The sequence below is a fragment of the Canis lupus genome, chromosome 12 (assembly GCF_003254725.2).
Source record: "Canis lupus dingo isolate Sandy chromosome 12, ASM325472v2, whole genome shotgun sequence".
Classification (NCBI taxonomy): Eukaryota; Metazoa; Chordata; class Mammalia; order Carnivora; family Canidae; genus Canis; species Canis lupus.
The window spans coordinates 52,451,770-52,474,758 of record NC_064254.1 but is presented as its reverse complement, the minus strand read 5'-3'; the positions used below and the strand labels follow the sequence as shown (position 1 = coordinate 52,474,758).

General features: G+C 34.0%; 1 protein-coding gene across 5 annotated transcripts in view; it reads left to right on the top strand.

Annotated features, from left to right (window-relative positions):
- Window positions 1-22,989, top strand: part of EPHA7 (EPH receptor A7) — a 170,083-nt gene that overhangs the window by 25,256 nt on the left and 121,838 nt on the right. The window lies entirely within an intron of this gene.

Genomic DNA, 22,989 nt, shown 5'->3' with positions numbered 1-22,989 from the left:
CAGTGATCATAAATGTCCATTACATCAACAATACTAAGTAGCCTCTGTACTCTGTAAGTAAAACATTACCACTGACAAAAAAAGAAAAATAGCTGTGATAAATATAAAACAATGATTTTTTTAAAAATTGTGGAATTTAAGGATTTAGGGAAAAGATAAAGCCCAGCATTGGATTTTCAAAGAGTTCCATGGAAGGTGATAATCTGACATGGTGGATTCATGAGAATCACCAGGACAGATCTGCATCTAATTGACATCAATCATGTTTGAACTGAAAATAAACAGTTGTAAAATTTGTAGAATCTGTGTATTGATTGTTGTTCACCTCATCAGTCTTGTTTATTTGTACTTATTAAAGGAATGAACATGGTTTTTGTTCCACCAAACTTAAAAAGACACCATCTAATGAGTAAGAAATTTTCTTCTTCCTTCTTTTTTGACAAGTAACTAAGATCAGATGAGATCATAGACAAAGTTTTCTCCTGGCGGTGTGCCTGAACCTAATCATACAAAGACACTAAACATGTGTTTTGTCAATTCTTATTTTTCCCCACATTTGTCTGAATCTAAGCACTCTTCTAAGTAAAGTGATGCTCAAACACCAAAGCGAAGTTATCGTGTTGATAGTACCTTCACTGAGTTCTGATAGCTCTTTCTCATTAGTTGGTTATCTTCTGCAAGATTTAACAATGATGTACGTATAAGATGCAAGTATTAAAGTGGTAGTTTTGTTTATGAATTATATGCTACATCTACACATGCAGGTGTTAAACTCAGTCTGTGAATCCATAATTTTCCAGGCAATACTCTGACAAAGAGTAACTTCCTAAATTATATTATTGTGCCTGGTTGTAGCGGTGATTATGATGGTGGTAGCAGTAAGGGTGATGGACTAAATTGAGCTGATTTTCACATCTGTTGAATTACATTAGTATGTGCAGAGGGTCTTTCAGATGAATCCAGTGACATAAATACACATACTCCAGGAACGATAGGAGCCTCCTATCCTGGATATAAGTTTGTTCTTAGTGATCGGTACAGTCTGTTCTCTTTGATAAAAATTTGTGAAAAGTTGTCTGGAGTACAGATACAATTTTGCTTATTTTTTTATTTTGTTGTATATTTTCTTGATTTCTTCAAAAACAAAGAGCTTCCAAAAGGAAAGAAAATAAGTATTGGTAAAAGGAAGTAGGTTTTGCTTCATGGAATCACTGGCTAATGGATTTAGCCAGGTGTTTGAATCTAAATTGAAAAGGCCAATTGTACTTTATGGTCTGCAGAAGTCAGTTTGGATTAGTAACACTGAAGTTTAGAAACCAGTGTCATTTTATGCTGCTAAGTATCAGCCCCTTTGCCCTGAGAGCTTACAGAGTTCAGTCCAGTTCAGTTCTGCAAGCCTAGTAGAGGGTGTTTTATATGCGAATCAGTGTATTATGGTATCATAATGGTTTTTGGTAAGTTTCCAAAATCATCCCTTGTTGAATCATTTGAACCCGTGGAGTAATCTCACAGGACATATTGGCTTATTCTTCGAGGCACTATTTTGGATGGGAAATTTTGAGACTAGGACAGTACTAAACATCTTTCATGTATGTATATAACAATCACTCATTGAGTTACCTCATTCAAAATTATATTAGATACTATAGTTACATACAATATTGATTTATAGTTCAGATTTTTTTAGGCACCAAGCAATGCCTGAAATAATTGGGCTTCCTAGATTCTGATCTGAAAGCCATAATTGCTGAGGGCTATGATTTGAGAAAAGATACCAATAAGGGTTATTAGTAATGGCTAAATTAATGATGGCACATCCGTATGAATTGTGATTTGTTAGAACAGGTCATAAAGTGAATTTCAGAGTTTTACATTCAATCAGTCTGTAGGATCAAAGCATTCTTTTTCAGAGTTTATTGTAATTATTGCCATACATTATTATTAAGTGAGATATTTTGTCCTAATGATGTTCTTCAGAGTAAGAGGTTGCTATAATTTAATAAGTTCACATGTACATTAAACAATCATTCCCAACAAAAATTTGGTTCTGTTTATTTTAAAAAATTGAAATATTTCAAGTAGCATTCTTAATTTTGTATTTTATGCTTTATTTTTTAAGATCTTGCCTGGGAAATCTATGATTTCAAAATAGGAATTACACTTGTTATTAAAATAATAAACGATGTTTATTTTGTAAAGGACAAGCTTCACATGCTTATATTTTTAAATATGAAAGAAATTACTATGTATTTAAATGTCCTCCCTGGAAGTTAGTCTTTTCCTTGGTAGTGACTTTACACACTGTGTCACAGTGCACTAAATATTGCTTTCGTATCCTTAAGGTGCAATTTATGGAAAAATCAGGTAAATGGAGAGTAGCATTTAGTTTTAAGGGCTTTTTTTTAATTTTTCTTGTTTAAAAAAGTACAGAAAAAAAAAGAGACAGGTTATTTGCAGTCTTATCAATGGAAGAGAATCATCAGGTGAACAGTGACATCTCTAACCTGATCGCCATGAAAGTTATTTAATTCCTTTGTGTCCATCTGGAAGGAAAAATAAACCAGCATTTCCAATTCCCAGTCTGACATTTCCCATCTTTTCCTATTGAGGCAGCCAGGCAAAAGCACACACTATAACCCACACGGTAACCATCCCTTTGAGGGCATGGTTGATTTTACTTCTGATTCTTACTGTGCTCTCGGGGTCAAGGATTTCTGGAGAAACATGACCTATGTTTGCTGTCAGGAAAAGTGGGTGATTTTACTCTCTATACCTGCAGGTCTCTGAAGTTATGTGTAGATTGGGGTTTACTCCACAGTGCTTTGTCAGCATAGCTGTGGCTTTTTTTTTTTTTTTTGACAGTTGTGAAAGAATCTTGAGATGGAAGGAATTCAGTACAAAAATTGCTTTCTTCTGTAAAGCAGGAAATGACTATATAATTTTTCAAATTTTTGATTGTACCATAATTTTTTTTTAATTTTAGGTCGTGCCGCTTCATATTTAAGGAAATCATGCCTAATGGTGACTGACAGATTATTCCAAACTATAAACATTATAATGAGATGACATCCAACTACAATTCAGGTGTTCGGTTTTCAGGTTTAGATTTTCTTTCTCCTAAGCCATGAAGAGTTTTTAACTTCTATTTTTAAGTAGCTGGAAATTAAATGAAGAAGTAATAGGTTACAAGAGTGAATTATTTTATTTGGTTCCCTTTATCTTTTAGCTAGTTAACTAAAGAACATGCTCCCCTGCTTCCATTCCTCCCTTCCATCCTTCTTCCTTCCTTTCTGTTATTTATATTCATAAATATAATACTTATAGGTCATAGTCATATAGACATATTCATAAGTTTTCTGAGGTCAGCGGGCTCTGCAGTATATCCTTGTTTATCTGCATCTTTTCTTTTGTGACTGAGGATATTATTCCTATTCATTTTACTTCCTTTTGGTCCTTCTCTGTTCCATTCCACCAGGACATAAACATCGACGTGAGAAGGTCAAGACGCTCTGTTTTGTTCTTTGTAAAACCATAGAATTGTGCTTCATCATTTGTATACTATAAAGTGTTTTCTAGTTTTCTTTTCCTCTGTTTCCAGTTGTCTGTTTCTGTTTATTTCTTGGACAGTGGTATCGTATTAGTTTTTCCAGAGAAGGTGACACTGAAGTTTCCATTCACACTTTTAGACCTGTAATGACCTTTCTTACCCTCAAGGCAGAGATGCATGTTTTGGAATCTGTAGGAACCTCTGGAGGGTTAGTATCTGGTATAAAATTCCAGAGGGATTGCTCTCATTAGAGTATACTCCTAGCAAGGCTACATATTAAGCTAAATTTAAATATTTGTTGACAATTTTAATTATTGCCAAGATTTCGTGCATTTTACTGAGAAAAAAGGATGAAACTGACAGGCATATAATATACAGGGAGATTAGGAATTCTGCAGTGCTGCGTGGGAAGTAAAAGATCAAACAATACAAAAATATTGAAGTTAAAAAGAATTCAGCACTCTAAGACTTTTGGGGAAAGATGTTTGGGATATAAAACCAATTCAATTTAGTTCAACAAACATTTCTTGAGTGCTTTTTGTTTATAGATAACTATGATAAATTTGTCTGGGAGAGATAAAATTACATGAGCTTATAGATTGCCAAAAACACTTAAAATTAATAACGTTAACAATCCAGTGATGAATTTTTAACTCCATTTGAGAAATTTCTACCTTATAATTTTTTTCTTTTTCAAATGTTTAACCAATAGAAAAGTATAAAGAATAACACATTAATCACCCTACTGGTCTTCAGAGTCTCCAGTTTTTAAAATATCACCACATTTGTGTATGTTTACCTCTCCCCACCCTTGTGTGTGTGTGTGTGTGTGTGTGTGTAATTTTTTTTTTTTCCTGGCCGAACCATTTGATAATAAGTTGCTGATGTCATTACACTTAACTCCTACTAAATTGTTCTAGCATATTTCCCCAAAACAAAGACTTTCTGCCAGATAAACACAAAACTATATTTCAAACACAAGAAATTCAACATTCATTAAAAAGTTTAATAAATAATACACATGCCAATTTTCCAGTTGCCTCAGACGGTCTTTATAGTTGACTTTTTTAAATCCATGATCTAATTAAGGATCCTATATTTCTTTGGTTGTCATATTTCTTTTCTTCTCTTTTAATCTAGAACTTTCCCTTAACTTTTGTTTTTTTGACCTTTTAAGAATCTAAACCAGTTACTCTTAGAATAATGCCACATTCTATATTTGCCTGGCTGTCTCTTCATTATTCAGTTCAAGTTAAATTTTTGGCAGGGATACAATATCCTTGATGTGATTTGCTTTCCATTGCATCACATCATGTCCCCTTATTTGTGATGCTAAGTTTGATGACTTGGTTAAGGCTATGTATACCAGATTCTTCTGTTTTAAGTTTACTGTTTTCTGTTTGTAGCTAATTAGTAAACCAGTGAGCCACCCAGGTGCCCTGCAAAATGTTGATTTTTATATTTTCTTCTTCCTTTTACATTTAGAAGTTTTATTCTGTAAGAAAGTTTCCTTTTTCTAGTCTCAATTTGTCTTGAATAGTGCTATAGACTCAGATTCTAATAATATATTTTTTAAAAAATTATATCTACTGAGTATTTACTTAAAGAGAAATAATTTCTGCTTAAAGAAGAATGAAATTGAATATTAATTATATTTACTTTGAAGTCAGGTTATAATTTTTAGGATTTAAATTCTAGCCCACATTCTTGTCTTTGTTCTACTCTTTTTAATTTTTTTTGTTTGTTTTTTAAACCTCTGAAGAGAAGTTTAATACATCTTTATTGTTATGTATCTTTTGTAATGAGTGAATAGGTATTTTATTTTCAGGAGTCTTTTTGAGACATCTTTCAGATTGGTAACATCACTCTACTAAAATAATTAAATAATGGTTAAAAATACCTCTTCTGACTAGATATACATAGGGTCAATTAGCTGTGTGCTCAGGCAAGCTACATAATCTTTCTAGGCCTTGGTCTCTTATATTCAAAGTGAAAAATATTAACTATCAATTCCAGAGATTGTGTATGGACCAAATAATCTAATATACAGAAAACACTTGCAACAGAAAATGGATAATACATGTGCATAAAAATGGGATGGTACTTGTAGAGCATTTAGCATATTGTCTAACACAGGTTGAGTAATCAATAAATGTTACCTGCAGTTGTTATTATTCTACGAATTGCTCTGTGTTTCTATTTTGGTAAATGTGGCTGGAAAAGATCCAGAAATTATATCGATTCTACTTCCATAAAATCTTTTCAATATATCTAATCAGTTTTCCCCATCTCACTGACACTATCTTGGTTTAAGTCTGTGACATACCTACCTTACAGGAGAGTGTTGGTAGCCTCCCAATCTATTTGTTTGAGTTTGCCTTATTCCTTTTCAGTATTTTTTCTACTTACTCTTTGAAGTTATTTTTAAAATACAAATTGAGTTATATCATGGCTTTCTTTTTTATTTTTTTAAAGATTTATTTATTTATTTATTTATTTATTTATTTATTTATTTGACAGAGAGATAGAGCCAGAGAGCACAAGTGGGGGGGCGGGAAATGGCAGAGGGAGTTAAAGAAGTGGGCTTCCCACTGAGCAGGGAGCCTGACATGGGGCTTGATCCCAGGACCCCAGAATCAGAACCTGAGCTAAAGGCTTGATGCTTAACCAATTGAGCCACCCAGGTACCTCACCATGGCTTTCTTTAAAACGTATCATTTCTTCATGTAGTTTCCAAGATATATTTTTCCCCAAGATATTTTTTAACATCTTATTCAAAAGATATATTTTTCCCCGAGATATTTTTTAACATCTTATTCAAAATCCTTTCTGACTCGCCTCTGCTTATCTTTTTCCCCATTACTCAACCATACTGAATAATTTGAATCATCCTAACTGCTGAATTCCCCACTGCAATTTTCATATATTATCATTTTCTGCCTAAATTCCATCTTATTGGGGAAGACTTCTAATCTCCTCATCGTCCCCTCCCAACTCTGTGTACCCTTCCCCATAAGGCCACAGTCATGCTGGTCAGATGTTCATTAGCCTTACTGTAATGGGCTCCATTAGATTATAGGTTCTACAGAATAATGGCATTCCTTTATGTCCTTCCAGCACCTTTATATACAACTAGCACCCTATGTAGCTAACCTCCTTGCTCAGTAAATAAAAGAGGAATGATTGACCATATACATGAAGTTAGGTTAACTCCTATAAGGCAGGATACAAAGATTATAAATGTCCAGTATTCAGTTAATTGCCAACAAGTAATTTTGATGGTGGTAATTATAATAATTTTATATATTATAAAATTATTTTTTTAGGGTAAGAAAAAGACCTTTGACTCTTGGGAAGGAGGTACCAGCCTAAATATCCAAGAATAGGAGATTAAGACTGTTATGAATATCCATAAGATGAGATATCATATAGACTCTGAAATCATGTTGTTAAATTATATATGTATTTATGGGAAAATGTTCACTGTATTAGGCCAAATAAGAAAGCAGTGCAAAAATAGTTTAACTAAATTTTTAGGAAAAGAGTGAAAAAACATACATGAAACTGTTAATATGAATCATCCATGGTCAGTGAGATATAGGTTATGATTAGTTTTCTTTAGATTATTCTATGATCTTTATGTTTTCTGCACTGATCATGTATTACTCTGTGCGTATATGCATATGCATGTACACACGCATCTATCTATCTAATCTATCTCTAACTTTACGAAGAAAAAAAGGAGCAAAGAAGTAGAACATGACAAAATTAACCAACCCATCCTTGCCTTGTTCTTCACTCTCATTAATATTTGGGGTACAAGTACTATTTTTGGTTGTCATTTAAAAATATGGGCTACCATTCTAGTTAACAAATAGAAGGTTCCTTATTTTCAGTAATATTTTAGTATTAATTTAAAATATAATCTAGACCAACTTGGTGACTACACCAAGTTGGTGTAGCAGGAAAACAGGGACTTCGTGGAGGTTAAAAAATTATGAAGTGTTTTAATTGTTATGGTTTCTTTCTGATTGCTGGATGAACAGATTACACTATTTAAACACATTGTAATATTTAAAATTTATCAAAATGAATTATGTTATACGTATATATACACAAACACATAGTTTAGAACTCTTATAGATTGGTAATCCTTGAGATACTGCTGTTAGTAATAAGCCATTATGCATTTTCAGTCAATTGTATTGTTTTGTGGCAATGAATACCACTTAAAGAATAAGCTCCAAATGGGTAGCATGAGTTGTAATAGGTTTTATATATTAATTCCCCAAATGTAAGTGTGTTTTTTGTGTGAGGAAGAAATTGATATATAATTGCATATTAACTATAAAATGATACCAAAATAAAAAACTTAACTACACAAAGGAAGTGAATATCATGAAACAATTTTTTCAACACATACTGAATCTTGGTATATTCTGTGTATTACATACACATTAGTATTTGTAGTGCAAGTCATTTTTATTGTCTTTTACAGCATATCTAAATTCTCTGGGCTTCTTAGTTCTATCAAGAATACAGGTTTTTTATTTTAGATTTATTTATTTCTTAGAGAGAGAGCATGAGCTGGATAGGAACAGAGGAAGAGGGCTGAGCACGGAGCCTGATATGGGGCTTGATCCCAGGACTCTAAGATCATGACACGAGCCAAAGTCAAGAATCCATTGTTCAACGAAATGAGCCACCCAGGCACCCCTCAATAATAGAATTTTTAACTTACATGCCATTCAGTAGATTTCTTTTAAGCAATTAACACTCACTTTCATATTAGACTACAGAACATATTTTAGGGAGATAAATCATCTGTGAATTATGTGGTGAAGTATAATAAGAGGATTTTTTTAAAGATATATAAACTTACAGCCTCTAGCCCTGCTTAGTCCTATATAAAACAAACTACAAAAATAAGGCAAAATTGTATTGAACATTTATTCTCTGCACCTTAAGTAGACTTCATATTTTCATCAACAAATGAATGTTTAAATAACTAGTTACAACATAAGCCAGGAAATTCTAATTGCACACAAATTCTGATTAAACAAGGAAATAAATTTCTATTGGGGAGAAAATAAAGGCTTGCAGGAGATGGTATATGCACTGAGTTTTAATCAATAGATATGAAGTCATAAAAAGGTACTTCCAGGCCCAGTGAATGTTATGAGCAAAGATGGGGGATATGTGAAATTATAGGTCATACTTGGTGATAGTTGGGGTCTGTGTGAAAAGGATTATAGTACTAATGCTGGAAAAATAGATGATAAATTATATTAAATCTTGGGGAGAGGTGACTTTTTATGTTATATGAAGGAATTTGTAGTACCTTTTGTAGACATGAGGAGTTCATCAAGAACTTTTAAGAAGGGCATATAATTAAAGTTGTGTTATGGTAATAAATGAAAAGGAAGTTGGAAACTGGATTAGAGGTGGGAGAAGCTGAAAGCAACAGCTCCTTTCACAGTGACTCAAGGACCCTGTTATGGAGAATGGGAAGCAAGGGTTGTGTTAGGGACAACACAGAGGTAGAACTAATGCTTGGAAAAACAACATCTAAAGGGTGACACATGGCATTAGAATTTTGAGTTATCTTTTACTACTCTCCTTTTTAAAGATTATTTATTATTATTTATTATTTTTTAAAATATTTAATTTATTTATTAATGAGAAACACACAGAGGCAGAGACACAGACAGAGGGAGAAGCAGGGTGCCTGTGGGGAGCCCAATGTAAGACTCTGATCCTGGGACCCCAGGATCATGACCTGAGCTAAAGGCAGACGCTCAACCACTGAGCCACCCAGTTACCTCCCTACTATCCTTAAAAAAAAAAAAAAAAAAAAAAAAAAAATATATATATATATATATATATATATATATATATATATGGGGGAGGGGCAGAGGGAGAGATTCTTTTTTAATTATTTATATATATATATATATATGGGGGAGGGGCAGAGGGAGAGATTCTTTTTTAATTATTTATTTTTATTTATTTTTATTTTTTAGAGAGATGAAGAGTGAGAGAGTGGGGCTGGGGGAGGGGAGAGAATCTTAAGCTCCCAGCGTGGAGCCTGCTGCCAGGCTGCATCTCTTGACCCTGAGGTCAAGACCTAAGCCAAAACTAAGAGCTGGAGGCTTAAACTGACTATAGCACTCAGGCACCCCATTACTACTATTCTTTTAAAGCCCGTTTTACTTCAGCCAGACTAATTTGGTTTGTCAGTAGTTTCTAAATGTAGCCTTTACTTTTTTGGTTTCAATATTTTCTATTTTGCTTATTTCATTTTCTTGACATGGCTTTTCTTCCATATCTTCACAAAATATTCATATATTTTGTGTCCTTCAAAAGCCCAAGTGTTAGCTCCTTCAGGTAAGCCCCTCTGATCTTCAAGGTCAAAATTAATCTTCCTTGTTCTGGAAGTCCCAGAATATTTAATTTTTCTGCTTCTTATGAAAATTAAGTTAATTTCCTAAGTTACAACATTTTAGTTGGAGACAATTTTTTATTTTATTTACTAATTATGACCTTAGGCAAATTACTTAATCTCATATAATTTCAGATTCTTCATTTCAAATTGAGTATGATGATAGAATCTATGGATTCTGAGTGATATCTGATATTATTATTAACATTAAATTATATAATGCATATATATTACTGAGTGACATCCCAAGATCAAAAATTAGTGCTTGGTAAATTTTAGTCTAACTGCTTGTGTGGTGTGTGAAATTATGTAAATTACCTCAAAGATTTAAGACAATGGGGAATGAGACTCTCCTATCAAAGGATGGGTCACTTAAATTGAACTCTTAATGCTGGGCTCCTAAAACTAAGATAAAGACTTTGATTGAGTACATTGGACAAAGAATAAGAGAGTTTTTTCAAATACCTGCATTTGCTAGTCTCATCCTTGACGAGGTCAGAAAACCTGACAGTGTGGGCTTCTCCCTTTAAAATGAATGTGGTTGTAGATGTTGGCTGTGTGTAGTAGTGGCTTGTCAGAGATAATCTGTGAAAGTGGTAGTAGTAGAAAGTAGTGGAGAAAGCTGGGGAGACAAGTTAGATAAAATCCTGGTAGGAGGGCTTTTCACAGGGGTGTCGTTCCATCACCTAGATAATGGTAAGGGCAGAAACCAAATTCACATGAGCCAAGAATGAATGGTAATGTGAGAAAATCGCTGGAATGAGAATAAACAGTTGTCTTGAAGAAAAGAGGGCAATAACAAAGTAAATTGTTGCAAAGTCGTTAAAGGTTAAATTATTTGGATAGTGCACATAAAATGGGATCTGTTCCCATTTGGAGAGTTCATAATAAGAGAAGAAAGCTTTGAAAGATTGTATTAAAGACCGTTTCTGTCCAGAGTTTGCTAAACTTATTTGATTGATAGAATGTGGAGAGTTGACTTTAAGATAAATCCTTTTTATGTAGTTCAAATATTACTATATTTGGAGCAGTGTTTGCAAACACAGTTGGGAAAATGATCATCTAGGATCCCTGTAGGAGAAGAGCATAGAAAGCAGGATTATAGTGGGAAAGGAACAAGATTCAAAACTGAGATCAAAGTGAGTCATTTCAGTTTGTGAGTGGGAAATAAAAAAAATAAAATTCTGATTGATGATGGTGGCATAAGTATGGCTGGGCATGTTGACAGACAGAAATGCTATCAATTCATCTCTCCAAAAATGTAGCTAAAGAATTGAGATGAGAGGATCACAGGGTGTGAGAAAAAGGGTGGAAGTGGGGGAGAGGGGATTCTCTTAGAATTCCAGACTGTAATGACTTTTTTTCTCCTAACTTATTAGCTCATTGGTTCCAACAACCTTTGATACAGTTTTTAAGCTTTTTAATTTGTGAAATAATTTGTGATTAATTTAACTTAATTTGTGATTAATTTGCTAATGTTTATTAATTATCCAGTTGTTAGAATTACTAACTACATGTGTTAGTAATCACAAAGTCAAAAGAAGCAGCTTATTTGCCCTACAGAATAAATCAAACAGAAAGGTTCTGGTTTTTAAGGACATATTTCAAAATTAAATTTTTTTTTTTAAAACAGAAATCTTTACTTTGTTTCAGGGAATTTAGTAAAACAGAGTATTATCTTTTAAAGGCATACTGCATTAGATCTTACTTGCATTCCCCACTATTTCTTTTCAGTTCTTAATTTATGAAAATATGAATTACTTACCAACCCAGTAACTTAAAAAATAATGACTTGCTTTTACTGCTTATTTTCCTTTTAACTTAAAATTCATCACCTTAGAATTTTCTCTGTGTATAATGGTATTGTCAAGGACATATGTACAGGGAGTAGTGAAAATAGATGAATTTGTAAATAGCAAATGTGATCCTTGGAAATGAGTATACCTGGTTGTAAAAGAGTAAAAAAAAAAAAAAATCAGAAAAATCTACTCTGTGTTTTTTCTAAAGAAGACTTTATTATTTTTAACTAATATGCTCTTTGAAAATGTTCAGGAGGCACTTTTTTAAAATGGTAAGTGAAGCAAATGAAAAGCAAATGGCAACAAGGCAGTCACCTTCTGCAGAGCTTTTAACAGTGAAAAATTAAGGACCACCTGCCATGTTGGATTTTATAAGTATGAATGATGTAGAGGCACTCGCCAACACATCCATGACTATGTGAAAAAGAGGGGTTTTATATAGTAACACAAACCTTCAAATGGAGTTAATAAAAGACGAGGCTTTTCTTTACTGGGTGGAAAGTTATCTGCTATACAGAAAGACCTACTGAATGAAACATTTGTCCTCAAATTCTTTTTAATCTGCTGTGAGGCTCTGCCTGTTACCTCACTTGGAATAATGTGCCAATTTTGTAAGGATAAAGAGAATTTTATCCTTTTTTCGTTCCCCCAGCTTCTTGATGCAGCATTTCCTTGAATTTCACAGTACCTGCCTGTTTTTAGCAGCTCTAATTTCAGACTATCACTTTCCTGGACTAACGTGTAAAAACTGATATTCTCATCTCCTTGATGGAGAATATTCAAGAAATGCAATCCCAGTGAGAATGCTGCTTACTAATGGATATTTCTTTCTCCAGGCATGTTAAAAAGTTCTGTTTCTGTTTCAACTCTGTAATTCCTCCCGTGCTTTACAAAAAACGGATTAAAATGTCTCCTATCCATGGAGGAATGCTTCTGTGGCAGCAGATTGCTTTTGTATTATATATTGTGAGTGGTTCTTGTCACAGCTCACACCGTAATGGTTCTGAGTTAAAGCATTTTTCTTTGCCCCTACCAAAATATTTACTTTGTCCTGTGACAGTTTAAAACTGACATGCAAGAATTGTGAGAGAAATAATAGGGTTGGGTTTGTTTGGTGTTTGTGCTTTACTTTTCAAAGTTAATTGGGTATTGTTCTTACAGATTTAATAGAGTTAATGGAAATAATAATAGATTTTTTAAGTGCTATTGGAGATTGACATCTGATTTGTAACTTGTGGCAAGGACCCCCGGTTCTAGCAGTATACGGGGTACTTTAGTTACTGTGGAAGAAGGTTAAAAGCAAATAGCCATAAAACCTTCTCACAGTTTTAAACTCAGTTTTAAGCAAGTTGTTATTGTGAAGTATATTGATCTTAATTCAAAAAACACGTGTAGAGGAGCTCGCTGCTAAAATTTCCCAAATCTCCAAATTTTGGAATTTTGGTATATGTCCAGGTTATTTAGTTACTACAGTTGTATACTAAAGTGAATTTTATTAGGGGCTCATCATTGGAATTTCAGGAACTCTTAGAAAAGCCATTTCCCCTTGTTGTTATCTCATTCTAGTGATTAAGGTGACACTCATTCCGTTGTTATTAATGGCCCTCCTTTCAGTCTTGAGGCCGAGATGATGAATTATATAGTTACCTTCTATGTAAGGCATTTGGTGTCCTCTCACCACACATTTTATAAATTTCCAAAATAATCACTTTATAATTTATATTCTAGTATGTTTTGGTTTTTTAGAATATAAAGTTGTTACCTCCCATATACAAAATAAAATTTATGTATGTGTAACTGGTAGTTTTATCTACTAACAAAAGTAATTATTTTATCCTATAGTTAAGTTATAAAATTGTGACTCAGGTATTCATTTTTCATGATAGCAAATTAATTATAGGCTTTTTTTGAGTCAAATTTAGAGCTGAGAAGGTAAAGCACCTTATAGGATTACTTGTCAAATGCAGCTAGATGGAAAGAAAAATTATGTTTTGGGGGAAGAGGCAATTTAACTTTTTTTTGCTTCTCTGGAATTAATGTGCATTTAGAGTGAACTTACATGAAGGCAAATTTGATTTTCATAATTCATTAAATATTTATATTCTGATCATACTGCCAACTAATCCATGTGAAACACAGTTTTAGCCTGGACAGCACTAATAGATCTCTTTTTTCCTGTATTGCTTATATTAATATAAATGTCTATTTATGATTTTATTCATTTAGTTATATTCCATATAATCAGAGTTTATGACTTTCCCCCCCCATTTCTTTGTGAGATAGTTACTGAATATACATACACATTTATGAAGTGATTAGAAAATTATACTTGACAGTAATCAGGTGCAAGACTGCACAGTATCCACCAAACAGCCCAGGACTTTGGCAGAGGTGTAGTTCCAGAAGAAACATGCCACTAGAAACTGAACTGGATTCAGAAACTGCTGGCTGGGTTCTAAGCCCATTTTTACCACCTAGTAACATTATAAATTGGTATCAGTTACTTAACGTCTCTAAGCCTCCGCTTTATCTATTGAATGAGGGAAATTTGCTTGCATTGCATATCTCATATGGTGCTGTGAGGACCCTCTTAGCTATCGTAAATCAAACTGCATTTTAATTTCCAATATTTTAAAACCAAAACTACTGGCGTGAGCTGGATAATTGGAAAAATGTAAGAGTAGAAACTGGGGACTATCTAATAAAAATCTCTTGATTCTACCTCCCAAAGATTTACTGAATGTCCAGCTCTCTCAAATGAACCTCCCCTGTGTCCTGTTGCAGTCCACCACACCATCATCTTCCACCTGTTACCATGGCCCTTTTCTCTCTTCCCTTTTTCTGCTTCCTGCTGATCCATTGCAGCTACAGTGATGTTTCTAAATGCGAGTCTTATCATATAAACGTTGTCTACTCAAAATCCTTCTGTGGCTTTCTGTTCCTCTTAGAATGAAATAAAAGCTCCTTAACTCTCGTCCCTGCCTCTTACCAGCATCATCACTTGCTCCTCTGCCATCTGTATCCTACATTCCGGCATATTGACATCCTGCCATTGCCTCAGATTGCCATGATCTTTTTCCTCTCTGTTCTGTCTTTGCCTGTGAAGAATCTCCTTCCCCTCTCTTTCGCATTTTTCCTACTTATTCTGCAGGTTTCACTTACACCAGAAGAGATGCCACTTATCTGTGTCCTTGCACTGATTCCTGTTCATGATACATCACGCTTTTTAGAATTGCTTGTTGAATTATTGGCCTTCCACCAGACAGAACTCTGTGAGGACAAGGATTATGCCTGTCTTTCTTCCCATAATGTCTACAGTTCTTTGCATAGTGAGCACGTAAGAAGCATTCATAATATTTGTTGGATGATGAATACGTGAATAACTGTACAGGAAGATAGTAGAGTAAATAAGATAAACATTTGTCACAGGGTTACTGTATTGAGATTGTCAAAAGAATAATGGACAAGAATTAACTTGATATTAAGGGAGAAGGAAGTAAAACCTCCATGTTTCCTGCTTCTGAAGGAATTACAAGTTCAGGCTTTATTTCTTTTTTGTTGTTGTTGTTTAATTCTACGTTAAGCTGGATTTCTTAACCGGAGACATACCTTATATGTAGATGGAAATTTGAAATAGTGACACTGATAGGAGAGAGGGGATAGTGATAAGAAGAATGTTTCTGTCACATCTCTGTAGCATTTTAAAAAATTTTAAACCTTTTTAAATAGAAATTTCAAGTGAGGTTAATTTTTAAGCAAATAATCTAGGGCTTTAGCTGGAGAAATTTTGAGAAAAACTAAGTTTATAAAAGCTAAAACTAACTTTTATGGCAAAATCATGTTCTATTTTGTTTGCATATCAAAAAGTCTAACTGTAATTTTTTTTTTTTCCCCTGGTTAAGACAGGACTTCCTTAACAAGGTGACAACTAGGACTCAGAAGTAGAATGAACAGATACCTATTTGTAGGAAAGCAAGTTTTCTCAAGAGTAGCACTGTTGACATTTGTGCCGGATAATTGTTGTGGCAAGTTCTGTAGGTTGTTTAGCAGCACCGCTGATATTTACCCACCAGGTGCCAGTAACATCACTCAGTTAAAATGATCACAAATGTCTGCAGGCATTGCAAAATGTTTCCTGGGGGCAAAATAACCCCCACTTGGGAAGTATTGCACTGGAAAGTTAAAATTATACCCCTATGTCATATGGATAACTTTATAATATATTGGAGCCTTTTAATTCCTATGTAAATTGTTTCTAGATCTATATTTGATGATAATTAGAAAAAATGTAAAGGATCAATGTGACTACTTTTAGATTTTGTGAGGAATGTGAAAGTGATGAGGACTCTGGACTACTTGTTTCAGAAGGCAAAGACGTCCAAGGAATAGAATGAATGACAGAAATATAAGATAAGAAAAGACAGTGAATTTGTGCTTTGAGGATCTGCCTTAAAGGTGTAAAGAGACAATGAATGAGTCTGCATGAGTCTTTGACTTGGGACCCAGGACTGAAGAATTGAAGAAGTCTTACATTTCTTCCCAAAGGGCAGGGCTTCTTCGGTTATTGGGTATGCACTTATGTATATAGTCTTTGTTTTTGTTCAAATGCACCTGAATGGTTCTTATAATAGATGGATACAATTTTCCAGAAAATCAGCTGCATATATTCCTGTACGTGGGTGAGACATCTTTGGGGTTCTGTTATCATACACTACGATCAGTTGTTTTCATGTCAGTTGTTTGTGGACTACCAGTGTTGTATTAGCATGTGAAAATGAAACCATGAAATGTCACTTGGTCACTGATGGTGACAGTATGGCATGCTTTCTGGAGTGTTCTCTCTCTCTCGATTATTATCTTCAGACTAGTTATTAATTATGAGAAGGCCCCACTTCCTTCTGCCTAACTTCTCTCATGTCTATATATCATAAATCTCTTATAATGAAGGCTTTGTGGACATGCTTGCTAAGAGAAATAATGACAGAAGTCCTAAAATACTGTGATTTTTCTTCTTTAGTGGTCATGAAGAAAGAGAATGGTAGTTTTCATTTTTCTTAGTTGTCTTTAGAAAAAAATGTCAGACTTTACAGATATGGATGGAAAGCAGATTGATATCATGTGTATGGATGATTACATTACTGTTAAGAATAGCAAAGAAAACTCAGTAACTAACTTGAAAATAAGTTGTATTTTCATAGAAATCTATTCTTTCTTCATGACTTTTCCTTCCCTCTCTCTCTCCCTCTCTTTTCAGTGAATGTTTTATCTGTAATAGCTGCCTGTAGTGTATTAGAGTTTTTCTTGACCCTTTCAAATCTCTGAGTTTTTATCAGCCTGTCTTATGTTGTTTTATTTTAGTTATTACATGGCAAGTTACACAGATTGAAATGTGTATTTGGCATATTTCCTTTCATTGTAGAGTATAGGTTGAAATTGCACCTCTACCTAAATAACATACTAAACAAAGTAGATTTATTCAGACAAAAACAACAGAAGAGAAAATAGGTTAAATTTCAAGTGAATATTTTTCAAAATGATGTTATTTCAAAGAATTCTTTGTATATGATTTCTTTAACTGTCAAACCTATTAAATGAATTCCTAAAATGAAACTTCCAGACATTTAGCTACATAATTTCTATAATGATGCAGTTAAACAGATTGCTTGTAAAAATGTTGGAGAATATTCCAGAAGTGTTTTTTTCTTTTTTTACATTTTAGTGGAAGCTAAATATTCTTGATTAAAAAATAGTGTTCTCTACTATGTTAACATAGTAATTATAATATTACTGACATGTATAAAATGCTCATATGTGCTAGGCACTTTTGTAATTTCTTTAGTTCACATAAGAATTCTATTATGAAAAAAAAAAAAAACCTTACTTTTCCTAGGCAATTTCCTATCTAGTGGTCTAGTGGTAGATCTGGCATTCAAACCTAGGGTTTGAACGTAAGGTGTTTGGTCCCATAGTTTGCCTTCTTATAAATACTGTTCTCTACTGACCTATAAACTTTTTCTTAATCATCAATATATATTCATGTATACAGGATTCTTCTATTTTGGCAAGTAAAATTGCAAAATACGTAACTATGCTTGAGACCCTATCATCCTGGGCACTATTACAGACTTGCTTAGTCAGGCATAACATTCAGAAGGAAGTCTTCGAAGGACCAAACTCTTGTGAAATATAAAGGAAATATAATTAACACCTTTATATTTGATTGGAAGAGTATGATAACTATCTTGCAAGATTGCAGTGAGAGTGTAATGTACCCTGCATGAGATAGATAGATGGACAGACAGAGACAGAAGTATACATTTTAGCTATAGTGATTAATTATAGAAATGGGAAGAGACAGGAGGGACTCAGTTGTTTAAACCAGAGGTCAGATATGGCTTCATAGGGAGATGAGATTTGGAATTATAGCAAATGCATTTGTAATGAATCTTCTTCAGAAAGTTTAGCACCACATAGCTTACTTCTTGATATAAATAGCTCTAAATTCAAGCCTGACTTAAAAAAATGCTCTAGTTAAATACCTTTTATAAGACTCCATGTAATTTTAGTGCTTTCTGTTAGTTGGAAATTCAATATTCTACTACTTTTTTAAGATTTTATTTTTTTATTCATGAGAGACACAGAGAGAGGCAGAGACATAGGCAGAGGGAAAAGTAGCATCTTGTGAGGAACCCGATGAGGGACTCAATCCCAGGACCCTGAGCCTAAGGCAGACATTCAACTGCTGACCCACCCAGGTGCCCCAATATTCTACTACTTTCTTATTGTTTCTTCTGACATTTGATAAATTCTTCTTTATTTATTGTTACGCTGTTTCTCTCTGGAAGTTAATAGTAGGGGTATTTATGAAACACTGAGGTGTATTGTAAAAGGATTTGTTCCTTCATATATTAATAAAATATGTAAAATGGGAATCAGAATACTATTTATTTTTTTCCTTTTTCAAGAAAGCATGCAATATATTTATCCATTAGTAAATAGCATGCTTATGTTAAGCTCATGATTCTTCAGAAGGGGATGCATTGGAATGCCAGTTTACTTTGTGTGATATAACTTAGATGGATAACTTAATAAAGCAAAGATATAATGAAGATAGTAAGTAAAGAGTGATATACCTTATCGTGATGAAAATTTGTTTCCTCCAAATTCTAATTTTGCAAAATATTTTTATAGCACTCAACACTTGTCCCTTTCTTTTTTTTTCTTTTTATTTTTTTTATTGGAGCTCAATTTGCCAACATACAGCATAACACCCAGTGCTCATCCCATCAAGTGCCCCCCTCAGTGCCTGTCACCCAGTTACCCCCACCCCCCACTCACCTCCCTTTTCTACCACCCCTTGTTCGTTTCCCAGAGTTAGGAGTCTCTCATGTTCTGTCTCCCTTTCTGATATTTCCCACTCATTTTTTCTCCTTTCCCCTTTATTCCCTTTCACTATTATTTATATTCCCCAAATGAATGAGACCATATAATGTTTGTCCTTCTCCGATTGACTTATTTCACGCAGCATAGTACCCTCCAGTTCTATCCACGTTGAAGCAAATGGTGGGTATTTGTCATTTCTAATATCTGAGTAGTATTCCATTGTATACATAGACCACATCTTCTTTATCCATTCATCTTTCGATGGACACTGAGGCTCCTTCCACAGTTTGGCTACTGTGGACATTGCTGCTATAAACATCGGGATGCAGGTGTCCCAGCGTTTCACTGCATCTGTATCTTTGGGGTAAATCCCCAGCAGTGCAATTGCTGGGTCGTAGGGCAGGTCTATTTTTAACTCTTTGAGGAACCTCCACACAGTTTTCCAGAGTGGCTGCACCAGTTCACATTCCCACCAACAGTGCAAGAGGGTTCCCCTTTCTCCACATCCTCTCCAACATTTGTGGTTTCCTGCCTTGTTAATTTTCCCCATTCTCACTGGTGTGAGGTGGTATTGTCCCTTTCTTTGATAAAAGAAGGATTTTGGGATGCCTGAGTGGCTCAGGGGTTAAGCATGTGCCTTCAGCCCAGGGCATGATCCAGGAGTCCTGGGATCGAGTCCCACATCGGGCTCCCTGCACGGGGCCTGTTTCTCCCTCTGCCTATGTCTCTGCCTCTCTCTGTGTCTCTCATGAATAAATAAATAAAATCTTTAAAAAAAAAAAGAAGGATTTCATTTTGGGAGAATTCTAGAACTCCAAACCTTTACTGACATTATGATTAGACATACTATTTTAACATTTGTAGCTTTGAAAAGATTCAGCTTTTAGCCTCCTAAAGGACTGCTAATTTAAACTCTAAGATAGTCATATTGAAAAATGGCAAAAGTCATATTCTTGTGAGGTTAGGACTCTCTCCTCTTATCATCGTTGGCATTTGGCAGGGATCACCATTGGTTTTATCATGCCATAGTTATTATTTACTATTTTCATTATGGTGATATAAAATAAGAACATATGAAAATTTTCAAGCATCAGATGCCTCATTTTTCATTGGTATACATCCACTTATAAAAGGGTTTCACAAATTCTTACACAATGCTTGATTATCCCTAAAAGTCTATTACATTGTGGCTTATAGACATTCTGTTTATTTAGACATGTACACAACTGGTATTCTAATCACTCTGTTGAACATTTATAAAAGAGTAATTCAACTTAAATGTTGAAAAAATTATTCTAAAAGTATTGTCTGACCTATTCCACCTGGTTTCCATCTGTCACAGTGTGTCTTCACAATGAGTTATTCTGTTTTTCTCCTGTATGTTCTTTACCATTAATTTTGCATGCAATCTTTGAACTGCTTTTTTCCTTCTTGACTATCTGTAATCTGGTTAGTATAAGTTGATATTTTCAAAACCTTTAGGTAGGTGTTGAGGTTACTTGACTCTGATTAACTAGGAATATTTAATGCACTGCCAACTTTTTGTGCATATATTGTGCTATATTATAGCATCATTGGTGTAGAAATAGAATGGATCGTTATATTCCAGTTTATACTTTCCTTTGCAAGAATGTCCAACACATTTTTTGTTTGGAAATACACATTTACATTATTATCCTCTACCATGTAAAAATCAATATTTAACTTATGAAGTTTTCAATTATTTCAGATTTAAATGTACTTTGTAGTACTTACATTACTTTTTCTGAGCTCATTCTTTATGGTAAGGTACTTAATGTTCTTATCCAGTTTTCTTGTCTGTTAGTTTTTATTTGAAAAGAGAGGGGATGGCTGAGTGGCTCAGTGGTTGAGCATCTGGCTTTGGCTCAGGTCATGATCCCAGGGTCCTGGAATCAAGTCCCACATCAGGCTCCTTGCAGGGAGTCTGCTTCACCTCTCCCTGTGCCTCTGCCTCTGCATCTCTCATGAATAAAAAAATAAAATATTTTTAAATATGAAAAAAGTAAAATATTATATGTACATATAAGTAGGCTTTAACCCTTACTTTTGTCATGCCCCTCTGCATAGGTCATATGCAGAATGAATTAATTTATCTTAGAGACATCTGAAATTGAATGCAAAAAGACAAAGATACAGAATGGTGTGTGGATATTTGTGTGTTTATACTTATAATAAAAGAAAAGATGTAACGGCCCATTGTATTTAAATTAGCTCTTTTGTTTACAATAATTGTTTTTAAAATTTAAAAGAGAGCCAGTAAGAAATAAATTGAAATCATTTTTCATAATGTAAGGCATCAGTGATATTTCTGTGTTTTCCAATAGAAATGTTAATTACAAGAATTTATTTTAATAGTGGCCTGTCTAGTTTCAAATTACTAACAGAAATGAAAGTATATGTGTACTTTCTAGAATATGGGAATTCTAGATTATCTACAACTAGGATATTCTTTTTTTTGAGGTTGGTTAGGTCATATATTTAAGGAAAAATGGACTTTTTAAGAATGGGGAGTTATCACTTGATCTTTTTTGTCTTAGAAAAGAGCCTTACACTGACAGTTTTATTATGATTTATAATTCACAACTAGTAGTTTTCCTTCTCTTGGAACTTTTCTTTACCATGTTCAAAGAAAAATGCTCTAATTATATGCTTATAAAATATTTCATATCTCCTTCATTTATTCATGTTACCGTGTTAAGGATGCTCATAGGATCATGTTAGAAATTATCTAAAGCATTAATCTAAACATGGCTGTGCAGTTGTCTCCTTGCACAGCGTAACGGCAACCTCCTTAAGAATAAGAGCCCATGAAATATCTTCCTTTAACCGATACAGTCAGGATTCTGCTACATTCTACTTAAGAATGTGCCATGCTGTTTCCATGGATCTGATTACTATAAAAAGTTTACTAAGTTGTTTTGGTGAATTAGCCTTTGGTAAATGGGACAGTTAGTACCAGATGCCTAATATTGCAAGTTGAATAATGATTCATTCAGTAAATGCAGGTTAACTTTCTGCTATGTGCTAGACATTGTGCTAGGCTCTGGGTTGTATAGATACACATATCATAATCTCTGCCCTTGAAGGTCGCACAGGGAACTGGAAGACATATACATGGAGAAATAAATATGACAGCATTAATGCCATAATTGTGGTATGTCCTACAGACCAGTTTGTACTGTCCACTTCAGTAGCTTTAGGAGGAGTAAGGCTTTTAACTGATTCATAAAGTGTGAGTTAGTTATTCATTAAAACAAGAACTAAACTAGATGTCTTTTTGCATGCTAACATAGCTACCATTTCTAAAAATAGTTTTTATTAAAAAACATATTAGACAATATTCTGGTCTTACATACATTCACTTTTTGCAAAATGCCATGAATGCAAAGTGGATCAGATACAGATAGAGCTGTGTCAGATTGTTTGCTTTGTGTGGAGATAAAAATGAATAATTATTTGGTTTTCTGTTATTAAGGAGTAGAAAATATGGGGATTCAGTTACAAAATTCTTACTGTTTTCTTTATTTTTTAAAAGATTTTATTCATTTATTCATAAGAGACACACAGAGAGAGGCAGAGACATAGGCAGAGGGAGAAGCGGGCTCCATGCAGGGAGCCTGATGTGGGACTTGATCCTGGGACTCCAGGATCACACCCTGAGCCAAAGGCAGACACTTAGCCGCTGAGCATCTCCTTACTGTTTTATTTCTAACAATTTTGTTTATCTCAAAACTCTCTCTATATACATACATACATACATATGTGTATATATATGTAGAAGTCTGTCTGCTTTTGTG